We start from the raw sequence: 19,272 nt of genomic DNA, 5'->3' as shown, positions 1-19,272 counted from the left end.
CTGAAGTCACTGCTGGAGTTGGACAGGGTGCTTCCTTACAGAGACGTAAGATTTAATTTGCAGCCACAGCCAAATGCTGCTGTTAGATAGCTGGCGATTACGATCTCAGCCTGGAGATGATCGAAGTGGTTTCTGTGACTTTTATCATGTAACTCTAAGTTTAGATCAGCACGAATTAGATCAGTATTCACTTCCACCGTCTCAGACAGCTGTCTGATCAGCTCTCTGTCACGTAACACGTGAGCTGCTTTGGACTACAGTTTCTTGACCATCAAAATTTTGTTTCAGTTTTTAGATTCCTTTTCGGTTAAAACAAAAGGAAGTATCTTCAGCCAGCTGAATTAAAGGATATTATCTGTCCATGGCTTTTACATTAGAATGGTTTCATTTAAAAATAAGAACAGAATAGTTTAATTCAATTATTGGCACAAAAATAATACCAGTATCAGATAATGGAGACTTCCTAGGAAAGATATACCTGATGTCAGACAGCCTCATAAGCAGGCTGGCAGCCAGTTCTAATGGAAAAACAGTCTGTGAAGGATTCCCAGCATATTATATTCCCAGGCTTTTTAGAAACTCTTTTCTGCCTAATCAAAAAACAGAAGCTGTGTCTTCAGCAGATATAGAATAACATCCTTGCTGAAATACATCAGCTCAAGATCTGGCCCACAGCATGAATTTAAGATGTTTAGCTACACTTGAACCCAATTCCTTTTCTACCCACCTAGCTTTAATCAGGTGTGACAGCACTTGAAGTCAGTATGTTCAGGGCAGTGTGAATGAAATGGGAAATCACGCCAGCTCAGAATGACGGTGATTTACAATGACTTTGCAGAAAAATATCTATCACGAATAAGGCATCTGAGAAGTCACACCTCTGTCCCTTGTCCATACCCACGTGCATGTACCTGCTGGCCAGTTCATATCCTATGGCTCACAAAACTGCTCATGGAGTGGGATCAACCAGCCTTCAGCTGCAAGGCGTGCGGTGAATGTGTGGGATCAGAGTGGACAGGTTTAAAGCATTCTGTGCAAACACGGATTAATCTACAAAAGAAGTTAATGAAGCATTAAATGTGAGTGGTGTTTATGCAGCATCTGGGCTATACAGAGCTATAACTGTGACACCTTTGAAACCCCCTTCTTAGAAAGCTCTTTTCCTAGTCTCTTCTTTATAAAACATTATTTGTGGTCATATACATGGAGGCACTGTATGCTGTTGGGAACTGCAGTAGCTTAGTTTACCAATACAAGTATTTCAGGCCTCTTATGGGCTATTTGCTAATCTTAATATAATCCTGGAAGATGAAATTTATAACTAGCTTTATGCATAGGGTATACCCAGAAATAGCACCAGTCTCCCAATCATATGGGATGCTGCTTCCACAAATAATGGATTTTCACAGTGTTGGGCAGCACTTTGGTTAGTGCATTGCAAAAGCAAGCAGGAGGAATCTCTGCTTTTTGTCCTGCTTTCACAGAATCACAGAATGGTCAGGGTTGGAAGGGACCTCTGGAGATCATCTAGTCCAACCCTACTATCACTCACTCTGTCAGTCAAGACAAATTGTTTAATCTCCTTACACCTTATTCTGGTAATCTGTAAATAGCTATTCTGAAGCTTAATTACTATTTGCAAAGCATTCAAGAACTTCCAAGGAAAAGCGACATGGAAACATAAAGTATCGATGCTTGCTCCTTTGAAATTTTGGAGCTTTTCATTAACCATCAAGAGGGTCCAGTTCTCCTCTTAATGACATCAGCTTTATTTCACTACAAGTCCACAAAGTAATTATTTATGTTGTTGTAATAAGGAAAGATTCAGGCTGAAATTTCCTGCTTTCAGAATTGACTAAAGATCTTTGAGTTACGAGGGTAGTTCAATTTTAAGCTGAAACGGCCAGCAAGTTTCCCCAGCTGGTTATTCCAGACATCCATGCCATTCCCCTTCCTTCCCAGATTTTTGCTCGGCTCTCTTTTTTTATCCAGCAGCAGATTATTGTGGCAGTTCACCTTCCCACAGCGTATGTCAGGCCTTCACCTAGTCCAGGCTTACACCACTTTCAAAAACTGGTAATATTTCTCACATCTGGAAATGGTCAGTAGCAGGGGATACAATTCTCAGTTAAAATATAAACATAGAATTTTCTATAGTATATCGTATACAAGTTTGAAGTATAGTTCCACTTATCATCTGTGAATTGGATCTTTGCAATCTACATTTCATGGTGGCAGAGGACTTCATGAAACTCAGCACTTCTACAGGGCAAGTTGAGATTTTTTGTATTTTCTACTTAACCACCATTCAGATGTGCCTGTCATGTAGGTCCCCAACCCCTTAAGATCTTTTGACATCTCCAGCATAAGCACTGGTGCCACCTTCACATCCTACACTGTAGTCAGCTTGAGAACTTGTCAGTCTTTGGCCACTGGTGTCCCTCGTCACAGGGCACGAATAACTTTCACAGTGAAACCTCTTCTCTCTAGACACTAATGCATTTATTCTTGCTTTCTGTCATAACTTAGCCTGCAGCTATTAGTAAACTAACGAGCAGTAATATTTTCATATGGAACTCTTTTTGATGAAATCCTCCTCTTTATCCCTCCTGGGGGGCATTGCTGCAGCCCTCTCCTGTACCGGGAGTCCCGCTGGCGGCTGAGCAGGCTGCAGAAGGGCGTCCTTTGGGTGTTAGTTTTGGAGTAAGCTGACAGCTCTCTGCAGCTCCCTGCTCGGTGTGTTAACCCGATTATGTTTGACATCTGAGGTCAACAAGATCATTGGAAAAGTCCCGTTGCTGATTTTCTGAGGAGTCTCAGAGTTTTCTCCCTGACAGCTGGTTGTTGAAGTGCCTACCACGGATACCGTAACCAGATAGGAAAGAAAAATCCTCCTGCAAACGTGGTCCTGGTGACCGCTGCTTTGTGCAATTGCTCCTTATGTGCACACATGAAGTATCTTGTTTGTCTAATTATTGGGATGGTACCAGAAACTATTAATAGCTATAAATGCAAATGTTGACTGTCTACCTGAGCTAGTGAAAAAAAAATCAGAGCTGCTGTGCTTTATGTAGGTTGGAGATGCTAATGTCACTGACAAGGGGGAAAACAGTCTAAAAAGGGAAGATTAGTAAGAAATGGCATATACAGTTTTTAATACATGTCCTTACAAGGAAGAAGAATTTATTTCCATACCTATGCTACTGTATTAGGGATATTTAGATCAAATCGTAAGACACTGCAAATTGTTTAATTTAATTTCAATCCAACTAGCAGAGCAGCCACCAGGATCTCCAGAATAATAAGGCTATTTTGAAAATTTGAAAGCGTAGCAGAAAACTCATATTTTTTCCCCCCTTTTTTTCCATGTTTCCATTTTCCTTTAGATAAATTTTAAGTCCTTATGGAGTGCTTGGGTCACATTGTCAAGCTTTTGCCCACAAGTACAAGGACTTTTCAAAATGAAAGCTGAGATTCTTGTGCATCCATATGAGACAGGACTGGGGCTCCAAGCAATGCACCAAACACTGTTAGACTTCCAGTAACGTGCCACGATTTACCATCACTGTATTGATTTCAGCTGAGCAGTGGTAATTTACACCTGGCAAGACAGTGGTCTCTGCTTTGTCCATGAAGCAATAAATTTGATTCTGCTCTGCACCTATAGGGTTTTGTAGGCCAGATACTGTTCATAGTTGTCCATATATATATATATAAATAAATGTGCTCACAGATGTGGCACAAGCATGAGATTCACTTTCCTGTCCTTTTCCTCAGGCACTCACTGCCAACCTGAGCCTTGGGCATCTCGCCTGTGCCAGCTCCGCGACCCCAGACGCAGCCAGGTCAGCTGCCCTGCCACCCACTTCCCCGTGCTCTGAGGTGCACGACTGCAGCACAACAGAGATGGTCTGGCATTTGGAGTCACTTGGGACACCTCCGTCCCCCATGTGAGGCACAGCTCTCTTGTCTTGGGGATACCACGAAGCACCCTGTTGTGAGCGAGGCGCAGGACCATGCTGGTGCTCCTCAGGGCACAGGCTGGCCCTACCCGTCTATACATGTCCCATAAGTATAAACCAGAGAACTGTCACCTACTAGCAAAGCCACCAGGGCCCCAGGACAGCCCTATGTGGGTGGCTGCAACTGGCCACGGGGTGGCGCTGTTACCCCAAGTTTTGGAGCTGGTCACTCATCCTCCCCGCTACAGCATGGAGCAGACAAGAACACAAAACAGCTGTCCCTTTAAAAAGTAAAAAAAAAAAAAAAAAAAAAAAAAAATACCCAACTATCTGGTATCATCTCTCTCTCCCCTTTAAAATGCCCCACTTTTTCTCCCCTGTCCTCCCCTCCTCTTTTCTCCTGGGAACCAGGATTCCTAAGCTCTGCTTGGAACCAAAGTTCAGATTTTTTGGCAGCGCGCAGGGACTCAAATGAGAGCTAAATTAAACCTTTTCAAAACTTCCCAAGCCAGCCGGTAGTAGACAAGAGGCACATTCCAGGCCCGTGTGGGAGATCTGAGTACTGAGGCAGACAGCAAAGGCAAAGGTGATGCTTTCGGCTTTTGCAGAGGTGCCAATCCGTCTGCCCGCGCAAAGGTCACTGCTACTGTCCCCACGAAAATAAAAATCCCTCCCAGATATTTTCCTGGCCCGGCTAAACATTTGTTGTCGATTCCAAAAAGGACAGTACAGCAGTGGAGCGGCACGCTGGGATTATGGGGTGGATTTACAGTGGCACCGAGGGCAGGGAGTGGAGGCAGGAGTGCTTGCTGGTAAGGATGCAGTTTGTATTTGGGAACAACAGAAGGCCACACAGAAGATGCTGGCAGGATTAGGCAATCCTTATCCTTCCCTGATTTTCTGTTTGGGTCTGCTCCAGAGCGTACAGAAGACAATGGAAAGGTTTCCTGCTGGCTTTATGGACAATGACATTCACTTGCCATTTTTTTCCTTGTCTTTCTAAAGCAGCTTTGAAGTACGGGTGAGAACCACATCCAACAGAACAGGGGTGAGGAGGGAAACAGTACAAAGTTCTTTTTCTAGCACCGCATTGACCTTCTGCTGGGGATGCTTGGAAAACCAGCTTTGGGGAATTTTGCATTTTGTCGCAGTTTTATAGCAGTAGGACATTTCTTTGGAAAAACTAGAAAGTAGTGATTTTTCTAAGTTTTAAACCAAGATTTTTTTTTTCCCCAAGATAAGGGAAAAGGACTAATTTCAACCATTCCCCCCCCCCCCCCCCCCCCCCCCGCCCCAATCATTTTGTACAAACTGTTTCACTGAAATGATTTTGAACAGCAAAATGGAAATGTTTAATGCAAGGAAGATCTGGTTTCATCATGCATGGGCCACGTAACGCTGACTGCCACTGAGGTCCAGCTGGGTGCACCATAAGAGAGCAGGCCTACGTTATTATAATTTTCTAAGTGTTTCTCTACAAACACCTAGGGAGAATCACCATTACCAGTCTCTAACGCAGCCTGGACAAGCATCTGACAGGAAGGACTGAGATAGAGTTCGCTCTGTTTCAGAGCAGGCAGAGGGACTGAGCTAGACTTCAGGTCTATGATTCTATGGCAACACCACAATCTCTGCAAAACTGTATGGTTTGTTCCCAGAACCATAAATCTAGCCTGGCATCATTGGAAACTCAGTGTTGGAAAGCTCAGTTTAATTTCAGATTTATTGCAGTAATCAAAACTGAACAAAATCAGCCCAAGACCAAGCCTCCTACCTGAACCTGTGACTTGTGGAGGGAAAGCTGCCTAAGTTTTCTGGTACTTACAAATTCCTGCTGGATCAGAAATGTCACAATCATTTTATGTCTTGGCTTTCAGTAGAACTGGAGTCAGAGCTGTTGCCCCAGACAAACAAAATAAACTCCTGGGTCTTAGTCTGTTGGCTGGTGATGAAGGCATAGTGGAGTATAGTAATTTTTGTTGAATTATCTAATATCCTCATGTAAATGAAAAATTGCAATGTCAGGCAGTGACTGAGCCATCCTTTCTGTAAACATTAATCTTCACTCTATGGTTCTGTGTTTTCCTCGATGGTCCCTACCAAAGTCAGGGAGAGCAAAAATATATCTGCAATTTTATGACTGGCCTCCAAGCCCATAGAATTGTCGTCCTTCATGTGTAAAGACTAAGATTCTGATGAACAGTGGGGCCTTAAATGAATACAAATTGATTTATTTATTTTATTCAAATTCATTGATCCATCTATAACTGACATCATACTCAAGTCCACGTGCCATCACTGAAATTTTTACTACTGGGGTACCCAAACACTAAATAAATACTGAGTCTCTAATCAGTAGGTCCAGACCAATGAGTACCAAACCAGCAGTTACTCAAAACTGACGTATCACTGCTTTGACTTGAGGTCACCTAAAATTTTAAATTATTTTAAAATCTAGATGTTTGAATTTTGCTGCACTTAAAGTAGACAAGCGAACCATTTGTTGTAAAAGAATGTAAAGAGTTTATACCTTCCACTGGAAAAGCACTGGCCAACCTCCTAGCGAGATAAGAATCTAATTATATACATTTAAAGTGACATTTAGAGGCCTCAGTACTTTTCATATTTGATCTTAGATCTTAGAGCTGGCATCTGTTTCTCCTTTTAGTTAAGAAACTGAAAGGCTATTTACATATTCCTAGGAGTATATCTCCAATTAGATCTTTTTCAGAACTGCACTCTCAACATTTCATATTAAGTTTCTTGGCAGACAACTATCTTTTTCTTTAAGAGATTTATTTATTCAGTTGGATACTTTTTTTCATCCTTTGCCTGGGCACTTAAGAGTTTTCGGCCTCACTATCCTATAATTAGAAAAATGACCCTACTTAGAAGTTTTAGAGCTCTGCTCCAAAATGTCTTCTTCCCAGTTCGTTTATTTATCCACCTTTTTACTGATGTGGTGTCATCTAGTAATCGCCTTTCTAACACGATCTGCAGCAGTACAGTGGAGTAAATTTAATCAGGCATTTAGAAACTTACGTTATCAAAGACCAACATCCAAAACAAGAAATCAGCTCACTGAATGACAACGAAATACTTCTACATTTATCATTCAATGAGAAGGAGAAGTAGGTGGGGAAGGCAAGAGGAAGACAGGGAAGATATGACCCTGCTGAGGACTGTCAGAAAATGTGAGTCCTTTATAAACAATTCCTTCTTTCTAGAGTCTACGGACCTGTTCCTACCCCAAAGCGCTAGGCAGAATTCCCTATTTGCCTCGTTTCCCTGATCAAGTCTGTATGTATTCTCTGTTTAGTTTTCAGCTAATTAAGTTGTCTGCCCAGGTGTCTCACCATGGACAAAATAACCAGACACCAGCTCCCCAGCATTTCACCCACCCCCTTCCCAGGGCAGGGGCACAGAGGCATACTATTGCTTTCTCCAGATATCTGACAAATGGATGTCTTCTGCAACACGCCTAGAAAGTCACCAAATCTGGACTCCTTTGGACTAGGGTAGGAAGCCAGGATTCCAGAATATTTCAAGCTCCTCATAAAAGACACCCTGTCAGCACCCTCTGGGCAGTGCAGCAGGGTGGATTCCCCCCCAGCACTGCTGTTGACATCAGCACAAGCAAGACTCACTGTATCTGTCCTTAGTGGCACCACCATGAATCTCATTGACCTCTGAGTTATTCTTCTGCTTGACACTGGAATTCAGTTTACCAGAAATAGATATTCAGGATTTAGTATCTAAATATAAGAATAATAAACCGAAGCAGGCTTTAGCCCGTTAGATCTAAATTGCATTTCCTTACTTGTTACAGTAAAATGTTAAAACCAAGCCTAATATGAGTAAAACTTTACTGGCATCCAGCCCAATTATCTACGTACCACACGAGTGATACTATCTGCACTTTCTGACAGAGAAATAGGTGTGCTGCAAGATTGGTCAAAAGCATTTTGTGGGATCAGACTCAGGTGCGTACCTCCAGACGGGGCCACCAGAGCCAGAGAAACCTTCCCAAGCCTGCATCAGGGCACGGAAGAGTCGGTTGTGTCACCCATTTCCAGTGTGCAACTGTGTAGCCTGAACATCTCATCTGCATTCTACTCAGCTTTTGCTTTGAATCATTCTCTGTAGGAACCTCTCTCTGCTCACCATTTAGTAGAACCACCATTTAAGTCCTAAAGTTGGTCAAAGTGGCTGCTTCCAGCCATTCCCCAGCTCCCACTTCATGGGGGCAGGGCAATCAGGGACAATCCAGACCCACAAAATCAACTTAAAGCAAGTCCCTTGTCTCTAAAAATCAGATTAAGACCCTGTAACCAAAGCATTAATTTGCTACGGTTTATAATTTGTTTCAAATAATCTCCGATCCATATAAAGCAGTTGGAAACTCTTGTGATAGTGTGTTGATGGGCCATCTAGAAGCAGGCTGCCTGGAAATTCAGAATTGTGAGTGATCGGTGCATTAACTGCTCCTCCTTTACACCAGTGTCAGTCCAGGCCTAACTCTGGGGATTTCAGGGTAATTCCCTCCACATTACAAACCAGTGAGACTCCGGTCTCCAGTGCAAGACACAGGCTGTAATTCCAGCTGGGGAACGGGGTGTGGTTTGCAGACATCGATAAACCATGGCACATCCCCTCTTGTGGTTCATGATGTCATTGGAATGACTCAATAGAATTACAGCCTTATGTCAATCTGGGTGTATATTATTCTATCGAAATTAAAGCTTTTGAAATAGGACCTTATTGTTTTTAATAACTTCAGTTATATAATTCCTTTCTCATGTTAGTGCTTCAATAAACATTTCTCATGTTAAATTTTACTCCAGATCCATCCTTGCCAGTTTTAGGCTCAGAACTGATATATTGGAATAATCCTCTTCGTTTTAAGTCCCACAGACACTGTGCTGTTCACATGATGTCATTCTGTGTATATTCCTTCATTTACTACTGGTGAGTCATTATTATCGTAGCTAATAGAAAGAGGATTATCTCTTTATTAAATCAAAGGCATGGCATTTTGTTGTTGGTGGTTCACCTCCTTGATTTTTAACCCTTTAGATGACACGAATCGGGATTTTTCAGCATGGGCTGTCATCCGTGAGAGGCACAGAGCTGCTGCTAGAAGCTTACCACAAAGCGGTCGGGGATCGTAAGACTGTTAATTCCTCACCCAAGATCATACAGGAGGACAGTGACAGAGCAAGTCACATGGAACCAAAACAGCATAAGAGTCTTTCAGTCTGGATTTTAGAATCTCTGATACCCCCCCTTTTTTTTTTAATTCATAAATTAAATTAATCTCTACTGCAACAGCAGTGTTTTGATTATAACATATTGCAGAGACAGTAAAAGCACTCATAATAAGGTATTAATAAAAGTGAAATGATCAATATTGTGAAAAAAGTCCAGTAGGAAACAGGGCTACCTTTCTGTGAAAGATGAAGTAATGCTACTCTACAGTTTAGAAAGACAAGTATTTATTACAATAACCTTTTCTAGGGAACAGCTCTCATGCAATAGAAGTTTTTTCAGAAGGCTGCAGAGCTTTGAAGAACTGAAAGATCAACCAGAGAAATTAAAAATGTCTGCATTAATACAGGAACTAGTCAGAAACCAGGATTTCTTTCTAGTAGGAAATTTCAGTATTTAAAATTTATTTTCATTCTAAGTTTAAATGTCAGATTTTCCCCATAAATCAAGATTTCTAAGACTTTCCAAAATTTAGAATTAGCTAACCATTTTTTTAATTACTATCATGTAGAAACAACAAAATACACTAATGCATTGTATGTTATTAAATATCTATCTTTGCAACCTTAATATAAAAATGAAAATCTAAGCATTAATTAAAATGATGAAGTCAAAATAAAATACTTCAAGTTCATACAATTTCTCTCAACAAAACCATGATGCTCTTTTTAACTGTCCCCATGGAATATTTTGCCAAAATTGATACCCTCTCTGAAGAAGCATTTCAATTTTAGTGAAACTGCATTTATCAACAGCAAACCGCTCTGTTGATACAATTTCAAAGGGCTCTATTTAATTTAAACAGTGATCATTGCTGTGACAGAAACAAAAGCTGTCCGTTTGCACTACTGCAAGAAGAATGAGTCCAGAAAGCAGCTCCTAGACCTGTGATACCTCTTTACAGCAATCTTAAAGTCTCCACGAGTGGCTGGCAAGAGACGCGTTAAAAGTCTGCCATCAATCGTGGCTTTCTCAGATTGAAAACAAAAGATGCCAAGTCAGCCATCACCTTAGAGGAAAGAGCAGCTGCGGGTAGAATGTACAAGACTGAATGAAATCTTACTGGCACTTTTCCTTCTCTTATCTACCCTGTCACCCATTATCAGACAGTGGATTATAATAAAGAACACAAGGTTGAAACACAATTATCCATGGATGTGTTTGAGGACTCACAAATCTGCTAATGTTACTAACAAGCCAAGTTACCCATTGCAGAACACATCAGCACTCCAGACGAAGGCTTAACTGTTAATGAAACCTAAATCTCAGCTCCAGAGATAAATTTCAAGCTTCTTGTGGCTTAAACCGGGAAGCCAATACATCATGGAAACTTTTAAGAATTATCTAAAGAACAAGTCATGTTGGTAAGTTGCCATAATTAAATCTTAGCTGATTTCACATCTGAGGGATCTAAGAAGCAAGACGTTGTCACTGAAATTGTGCCTTAAGGTTTTGTTCCAGCATGTCAAAATCCACCACTAAAATACTGTGACAATGGTATCAGAACCAGGGTATTAATGCTTTTAACAGGAAGGAATAAGCTTCTGAATTCACAGTCCTAACAGTATCCTAACAGCAACCAGTGTCAGTCTGGGACAGAGAAAGTCAACAGCTTTAAAGATACAAGTCCTCAATACGATGCTGCTTATGTAACTAGGAACCTGGAAATCCAGATTTTCTTCTCACTTTTGTAACAGATTTCTGTTCCGACTATGGAAAGACCTTTTCTCTTAAATAAAACTTACCTTTTATAACTATATTGCTAAGTTATGCTATTATAATATTCTTTACAGTTACGACAATATTTGGAAAGAGATGCTTATTTTGGAGTAAGAATGCCCTTTTCCTTTAAACAGGTATATAGCCTTTTCAGAGGAGCGCAAGATAAATGGGGAAAGAGTGGGAGAAATAAGGCATTCTTATTCCAAAATAATTATCCAGGCATACATCTGAAATGGGATAACTACAGTGGTATAGACAAGCTTTAAGACAAGCACAGACAGACTTTATGAGACACCTTGGGCCCAGGCCACAAAATACCTTCAGGATTAGGGTCCAGACCTTGAACTTGACTCGATACTCTCTGAAAGGACAATTTGGTATTCTCATTGTAGCGGTTACTGAGGACGGGCGTGACGGACAACGTGCTCAACAACAAAACCTCTGTCCTTCAGCACTCCATCTGTACAACAGGGATACATAATGGGGGTAATACACGTCACAGAGTCATATGTATAACCATGTTATAGAAGTTTTTTGTTAATCACTTCTATTTAGGTTGGAAATATCCAGAGATTAATAAGAAGCCCTGAGTAGTACAAAAACACAGAGATCTTGAAAGAAATATAGTGGTAACAGACACATTGCTTTCATTAACAAATCAGCTGCACCGCACTGAAAAAAACATACCACTCTTGCGCACACCAATCGTTAGGAGCTATTTTCCCATCTCTGTATTACATATAAAAATGTAGAGATTTGTGCGAATGGCTACAAAATGTATAGGTAGACGTGATGCTATACTTGCACACACGAGCTTCCACAGACCCGAGCTGCTCCCCACTAGAGGGGGGAGAAGAGCAATTGCTTTGGCTAAATGCATGAAACAGAACAAAATCAAAACCACAGTCAGGAGAGTAACATACAATTCTAAATGGAACTTGAAAACTTGAGAAGTCATTTAAGGGAACCACATTAAATGCTAAAATGTTTAATGGGACCCATGTGTCTCAGGCAGAGAAAGAGAGTGAGAGAAATGTAACAGAGGAAATCAAGGAGACAATATGTCTGTGCGACTTGTTCTAATTAGGGGCACAGTGCTGGTGAGGATCATTCATTATAATTTAGTTAAATCTTTAGCATGGCAAAGGCACCTCTGTAGAGTAGTGTAAAACAAAAGACTCCCAGTCATAAACCAAGTTAAGGCCTATTGAACAGAGGTTAATTTCAGTCATTTGCGAACGCTAACGGCAGTACATCCCACCAACACCAGCACCGCTCCAGCTAGCAGATGTCTGCAAATTTGGCACGTGGGGGGTGGGACTGGGGAGGGCAGTGGCACATTGTCTCCAACTTGTCTGTCGCTTAACTGAGTGGATCTGTCTGTTTCTTTTAGCAGGGGTGGGAAAGGAGTTCAAAGAAAGAATCAAAACAATCCATCCATCCAAGCTCGGGAATATCTGAGCTGAGCCCAAATATCACCAAGCACTTCCCAATCTCTGCTTTGAAACAGGAGAACGGACGATGATTTGTAGCAGTTTGGGATGATTTACACACACACAGCATGTGTAACGCTGCAGTGTTATTTTAAAACTTAGAAAGCATCAGAAGCCCGAACGGGGGTCAGGTTCAGGTTTGCCTTGCTGCACGGCACAGCTGCCCAACCAGCTTCAGCTGTGTTTCCCCAGCGCAAATTAGGGGCACAGTGGGCCTAATTGACATCGCATTTGCCATTGTGTATTTTAGGAGTAATTCTATTTAAATATGGGTCAGATTCTTAGCTGGTGTAAAGCAGCTGAGCTGCCTGCATTCCAGTGCAGATAAACTAATTCACACCAGCTGAACGCCGGGCCGGCGGAATTACATTGCTGTAAATCCAGCGCGAGATCAGAATGGCCTTAACCTGCGTTAGCACTGGTGGAACGGAGAACAGAATTTAACCCACAACATTTTGACACCATTCCAAATATTCGTAAACCCCATATTAATTTTGAGTGTAAATGTGCCAAATTCACCCTGGTGTCATTCAGAGTCCAAAAAAATTACACCCTAGGGATAAATTTGGCTCTGCGTGTTTAATCTAAGTACAGGGCATCATCCCAGCAAGGGAAGCAAATGAGCAATAAACATAAGTTTGCTGTTGGATGTTGTCTCCTTACTCCTCCGCTTTCTAGTACATTTTGTTTTTGGAGCTTATTTAAACGAGCAGTTTATGGTTTGATCAAGTCCTAAACAGGAAACCTAAAGGGTTTATAAAACATTGAGCGTTCTCATTACAACTGACCTAAAAATCTCCAAAGTGGCAATCTTCCTTTCTATTATACCTGCTGGAACCGTGACAGGAATGTTTTCTAGTGGTTAACACAGACATCGGGGAGTCAGGACTCTTGAGGTCTCACTCTCAGCTTTGCCACTGACTTGTTGTGTGGGCTTGGGGGAATCATTTCAGTTCTTTGTGCTTGAGTTTACTTATACGGTGTGGGACAATTAATGATTGCCGAAGGGCTTTGGGTTCCTCAGATGAAAACAGAGGGGCAGTGTTCAGAAGTATGACAGGAATGCCCTCCCCTTTTCTACGTGACATTAGGGTAACACGCTAATCAAATTACACCATAAAATAGCCATAATAAACATTACAGTACCATAAAAATAACAATACTACTACTAAGACATAAAGATAATAATACAGAGTCATTTATAAAGCTGCTCATTACCATGTTGCCAGGCACCTTAAACACAAAGCAGAGTGCATCTTGGACCAAAATTGCTTTTGATGCAAGTGGAGCTCCACTGAATTCCGGAGGGACCATGCCCAGGCCATGCCAATCAATGTGACACTACTCAAGTTACAGGGAATTTTAGCAGTTTTCACCTGAAAAAGTTCTGGCCACTTACACAACTCCTTTTTAAACCTCAGCAATAATAAGTTATGATAAAGCATGCAAAAAGGAAACCAAAAACCTAGATGAATTGCCTTTTCCTGACTCTAGAGCTCCAACCCCCACAAAACTTTTGAAACAAGGTTTTGGGAAGTGCTCCTTGTCCTCTCCTTCAGATACACTGAATATTGTTTTCCTTCCATTTGTGTGAGATGGCAAGGCCCCTTTATTCAGAGATTGTTTCCATTCATTGACATAGAATTTCTTCAGTCTAGGTCACCAGCTCACAACTCAGGGCTCACCAGTATCGGACCTTTTTCCCAGCTCCTCCCAGTACGGAGGTTACCAGCTCAAGCTTGCCCAGCCAGGGCAATAACAGGACCAAGCCACCACACCAGAGAGGGGGAACTGGGGGCACAGTACCAGGACAACAAAGCCTGGGTTTGTGTTGCATCTGCCGGTGACTTCATCCAGGCTGCTCTTGGCCAAGTCACAGCACAGTCTATTTTAAACTGATTCTGCCTCTGTGTATCTTTGAAAGAGGGATTATGAGGGCTGATGTCTGCAGAGTATTTCCGTGATGGACACCGCTATGTGACATGTTACTTTCTCCTAGCAGCTACCAACTCATCACTTCATACTGCTCTAAGTCCAACTGCCTGTATTTCCTTACTTTGAGGCTGCAAAACTTTCTTGGCTGATGATGTTAACTTTTAAGACTTAACGAAAGCAGTAACATGGACTTTTCCGGGAATTGCTACACAATGTATACACTACATACTACACTGCCTGAACATCACTAAGTAGACTGTTAGATACCAGTCCCAGGTTCATCTATACGTGTGTCCAGACAAAGCTGTTCACCTGCTTGCTGAGTTGCAAAGTAAATAAACTCTAACAGAAAATTACCAAATTTGAATTGACTTTATAATAAAAGCAATTCCAGTGCAACAAAACACACAAGCCTCTCACACAAAGGTATAGTGGGTCGCACCAGCACGAAGTCTGTGATTCAAACCAGCAGAAATACCAGGAACTAGGAGCCAACTTATCTATCTACCTGTTAACAGAGCAGAGGAGTGGCAAGTGGCGCAAAAACTGTTTGAATTACTAAAAGTTCCCTTTACCAAATGAGGTGACCATGCACTGAAAAGGTTTTAAGCTTGGTTCAGTGGGTAGGGGATCACTGATTCAAGAAGTGAGCTTCATTTCCAGCTTTCCTAGCAGGCTACTGCGTAAGTAATTTCTTTCTGTGTGTCTCTAAATCTCCTAATTATATAAATTCCAATTTGAACATTTAAAATGTCTATAGTTTAGACAGTGGGTGAAAAGAACAAGACTAGCATTAGCAGCCTACTCTTTCCATCTCCCCACTGTCAAGGAAAAGGAAGCGTACAGTAAAACAGCCAGATGAACACTTGTCTTGCTTCCAAGTGTTTGAAATAGCTGGGCTGGCTGCTCCCCAAGGGATGTGGGGCTGGAAGTGATAACAAGACTGGTGGGGGTATGACCTTGCCAGCCACTGCCCTGTCCCACAGTACCTGAACCAGGTGAGCAAGGCAGCCCCAGGGCAGCAGCCACATCTCCACATCTGGGGGTCCCTGGTGACAAGGTCAGGCTGAGAAGTCCAGCCAGGACCAGCTCCGGTGAGGTTAACCAGGTCAGACATTGTCATGGGCCTGCCAGGCAAGCCCACAGCAATAAGACAAGTCCAAGACCAAGCAGGGAAAACAGCCTGCAAGGCAAGGCCAGGTCACAGGGAGCCACAGCCAGACAGAGCCACGACAGGGCTAGTGACTCCAGCAGCAGCAGGGAGCAAACAAGGAGGGCAGAGCCCAGAGCTGAGCTTAAATACAGCTCCTGGACCCGTGGTGGGCAGGTGAGGCTGGCTGGGGCGATGAAGGCCTGTTAGCACCTGTAGGGCCCTGACAGAAAGAACATTTGTCATTTTTTGCTAGGGGAAAACCAGAAATTAGAGGTCAAGGAAAAACAGGAATAGAGATTTTCTGTGGGGAAAAAAGTATCTTTTCTTCTTTTCCCTAAAATTTAGAATATTCAGCAATATTTATCAACTCCACAACTGACTAAGGAACAGCAAAAAAGGTATCTCAAGTTGCTCATAAAAAATTACTGGTATTTAGGATGTAAAGACTCCTTAAACCGTTTTTTCTGAATTAAGAATAAATCGCTGACATTTTTAGAACCATATTTTTAAAAGCAATTTGAAGTGGAAAAGGAGAAAAAGCTGGCTTCTTTATACTGGCTCCTGTGATAAAGAGTATGCTCCAGTCAGTGGCCTCTGAACTGCCATACCGTGAACTCTCCTGAACATGATAATCATGCAAGTTGAATTTGTCAGCGAGATCATTACACCACCTGTTTGTAGAAAAATCACCATTCTCTAGCTAGTTCACAAATGACTTGATTGGCGTAGTGAGAAGATGCAGTAGTGCTGCAACCTGGTAAGGCATCTGTAATACCGTGCAGTATAGTCTAGTTCCTCCACCTGGTTCATCAAGATACTTGGTCCAGAATAAAAGGAAAATGTCAAGAGAAGGGATAACGAGTTGTAAGATAAAGAAATTGTGAATGAAGATAGTAAAGCCTCAGTGTAAAAATATTAGCATACACAGCCACTTGAGTGAAAAAAGATCTGTACCACACAGGAATGAATGCCGTGTACAGAAGAATCTAAGTAACATTTTCCATCTCACAGTCTGATACTCAGTCAATATACAAAGTGATTCAGTTTTCAAAATATCTGAGAAGAGACATAGGCTAATGAAAACCACCAGACCCCAGGTCACTTCACATTCTGATGCCTAACTACAGTGGGAACCCACCCTTAGCTGGCGGCCTCTGGAGGTACGCATGCAAGTTCAGAGCACAGGTGGGAGGTAATCTTGCCTCTTGCAATTTTGGAGAATACACAAAAACCCCAGTGTGGTCAGCCTAAGTTTCTGCCCAGCTAAATACCATTCCCTTTAGTAAGCCCTTGCTTTCTCACAAGGTTTGGAAAAACTTCATAAATGCGTATGAAAACTGAAGTATAGGGAAATGCTCTGATTTAACCATTTTTAGACATTATGAAAGTATCAGAACTGGAAATACAGCTTCGGTGCTTCAGCTTATGGGCTCTTACCAAGACATGACTGACACCCTCAGTCACCTTGTCAACCTACTGAGTCTTCTGATTTCCTCTCTGTTGCCGACCATCACCATTTGGGGGCTGACAGTGTAATACTGTACTATTAACCACTCAGTAAGACTCCACAGTTCCATTTGCAATTATGGGTATCAACTAGATTCCAGACCCAGGGTCAACACCATTGTCTTTTCCACCTTGAGCTGTAAGATTTGCCCCGATGGGCCAGAAGGAAGTGCAAGGTGCAAGTGTTGTGTATGGCAAGCCACCTTGCGTGACGTGTCGTGCAAAGACCTGAGAGTCAGAAGCCCTCACTCTCATGCTGCTGAGGCCTCACCCCGTGAGCTGAGGCAAGACTACTCCATCACTCTTTTTGTTCTCGGTAGACTGACTGATTCTCCTGTTGAAATCCAAGGGAGTCTGAAAGCATTTAACTGCCTCACAAAGATATGTCATGCGATCTAACATTCTGAGCGCAGAACTGGGAGCCAGGAGCTTTTAATGGTGCCTGTAGGGATTGGAGCCAAATCACTTAACCTCTTTGCTTCTCATCCATAAAAAGAAAACTATGCTTGTGTTGCTGGCTGGGGTTTTATGAGAGTTAATTCATAGACCTGTATGGAAAATGACTCCTCTTCTGCTTCAGAAGTGCAAACTTTTTATTTTAAAAAACAAAATATGAATAATTTCAACAGAAACTAAGAGCCTGTAAACAGAAGTTTAAAATTTTGGCTCAATTGTTTGTGAGGGAAATAAACTTCTGCAGAAGCAGGCGTCCATTGTGAAAAAGATGGGGTTTTTTTTGGAAATTCAGTTTTCCACTGAAAAACAGTTTTGACAAAATATTTTTGATCAGCCTTAACATAAGTGAGCCATTTTGCACTTAGAAAGTGCTGCGCTTGCAAAATACTTAGCAATCCTCCCATTGACAGCACACCCGGTGCCAAATAGTTGTATTCCCCTTAGCACAGTGAAATCATCAAGTACTTGCGGCTGATTTGCATCGTTTTTAATTTGTTTGAACAAGCTGGGCCAGATCCTCAGCTGGAGTCAATTAGCAATAAAGCCAGCGGCGTAACGCCGCTTTGCACCACGGAAAGCTTTGGCTCCTCGGTGCGTGCGAGGCCGAGCCCTGGCCCCGCGGTGCCACCGGCGCCGCCGCTAGAGGGCGCCGCCGCCGCTAGGGGGCCCCCGAGGTGCGGGAACCCCGCGGCCGCGGGCAGTGTGGGGGGGGCGCTGCCGCAGCCCCCGGTCCGGCGGGGGGAGCCTCTGGCGCGGAGAGGGGGGACACGCTGCTGCAGCCCCCGGCCCGCTCACCTGCCTGCTGCTCGGGCTCCGTGTCGCGGCGCGGAGGTGCTGCCAAGGAGCCGCGGTGCGCTCGGAGGAGCGGGGGCAGCGGAGCCGCAGGCCGCGGCGCCCCCCCCCGCCCCCCGCCCCCCGCCGGCCGCTGCCCCCCCCCGGGGCGGGTCGCGCCCCCGCCGGTGCTGCCCGGGCTGGGAGCGGCGGGACGGCCCGTGCCGCCGCTGTCCCGCTCCGCTGATGGAGCCGCAGCCGCAGTTGGCGGCGCAGAACGGCCCGCTGCCTGCGCAGGGCTGGCGGGCCAAGCTGTAGCTCGGCAGGGTGAGTTACTCGCAGGCGTTTATTCTCGTTGAAGTTACTAGGGAGAGCATTAGCCTAGCACCGACGTAAGTGGGATGACTGATGTAATGAGCTGCTGATGTGAGTAAGGCATTCACGATCCAGCTTCTAAGTACAAGATGCCTGGCTGCTCGGGAAGAAAAGCAACAAGGTTTGTCAGGTCAGGAGAGAAAGTCTGTTTAGTTTCAGTGTGTCTTCTGCAATTCTCACAGTAGCAAAGACAGATTTTGCCAAAGTCTGCCGTAAGTATGGATGCTGGCTCTTAGCTGATGGTAACAGGCAAAACTGATACTAAATGCAGTCCCTGCCAGCATAAGATGAAGCCTCTTGCTGAAGGACTTCCAGCTACAAGGCTAGAAACAGCAAATAAGCATGTCATACTCGGGAAACATTTTCCTACTGCCTTTATTCAAGTTCAGTGAAGCCAACTAGAGCATGGTGGGGCGTTACAAACCTGGCTGCACGGCTGAGAGGCAAACTGAAGCTGGAGCCTGTGATGTGCACTTTGGGCAAGCAGGGTGTGAGAAGCCACCAGCCCAGGCACAAGGGCTGCAGACCTCACCGGGTGGCAGTTCACCTCCAGTGCCACGGCCTCCTGGGCACAGCCAGAACGAGCTGGACTTGTGCCTCCATCGTGGGCCGTGTTCCTAGTGCTGATCCA

Source organism: Falco naumanni, chromosome 1 (assembly GCF_017639655.2).
Source record: "Falco naumanni isolate bFalNau1 chromosome 1, bFalNau1.pat, whole genome shotgun sequence".
Classification (NCBI taxonomy): Eukaryota; Metazoa; Chordata; class Aves; order Falconiformes; family Falconidae; genus Falco; species Falco naumanni.
Note: the sequence above shows the minus strand (reverse complement) of the source record.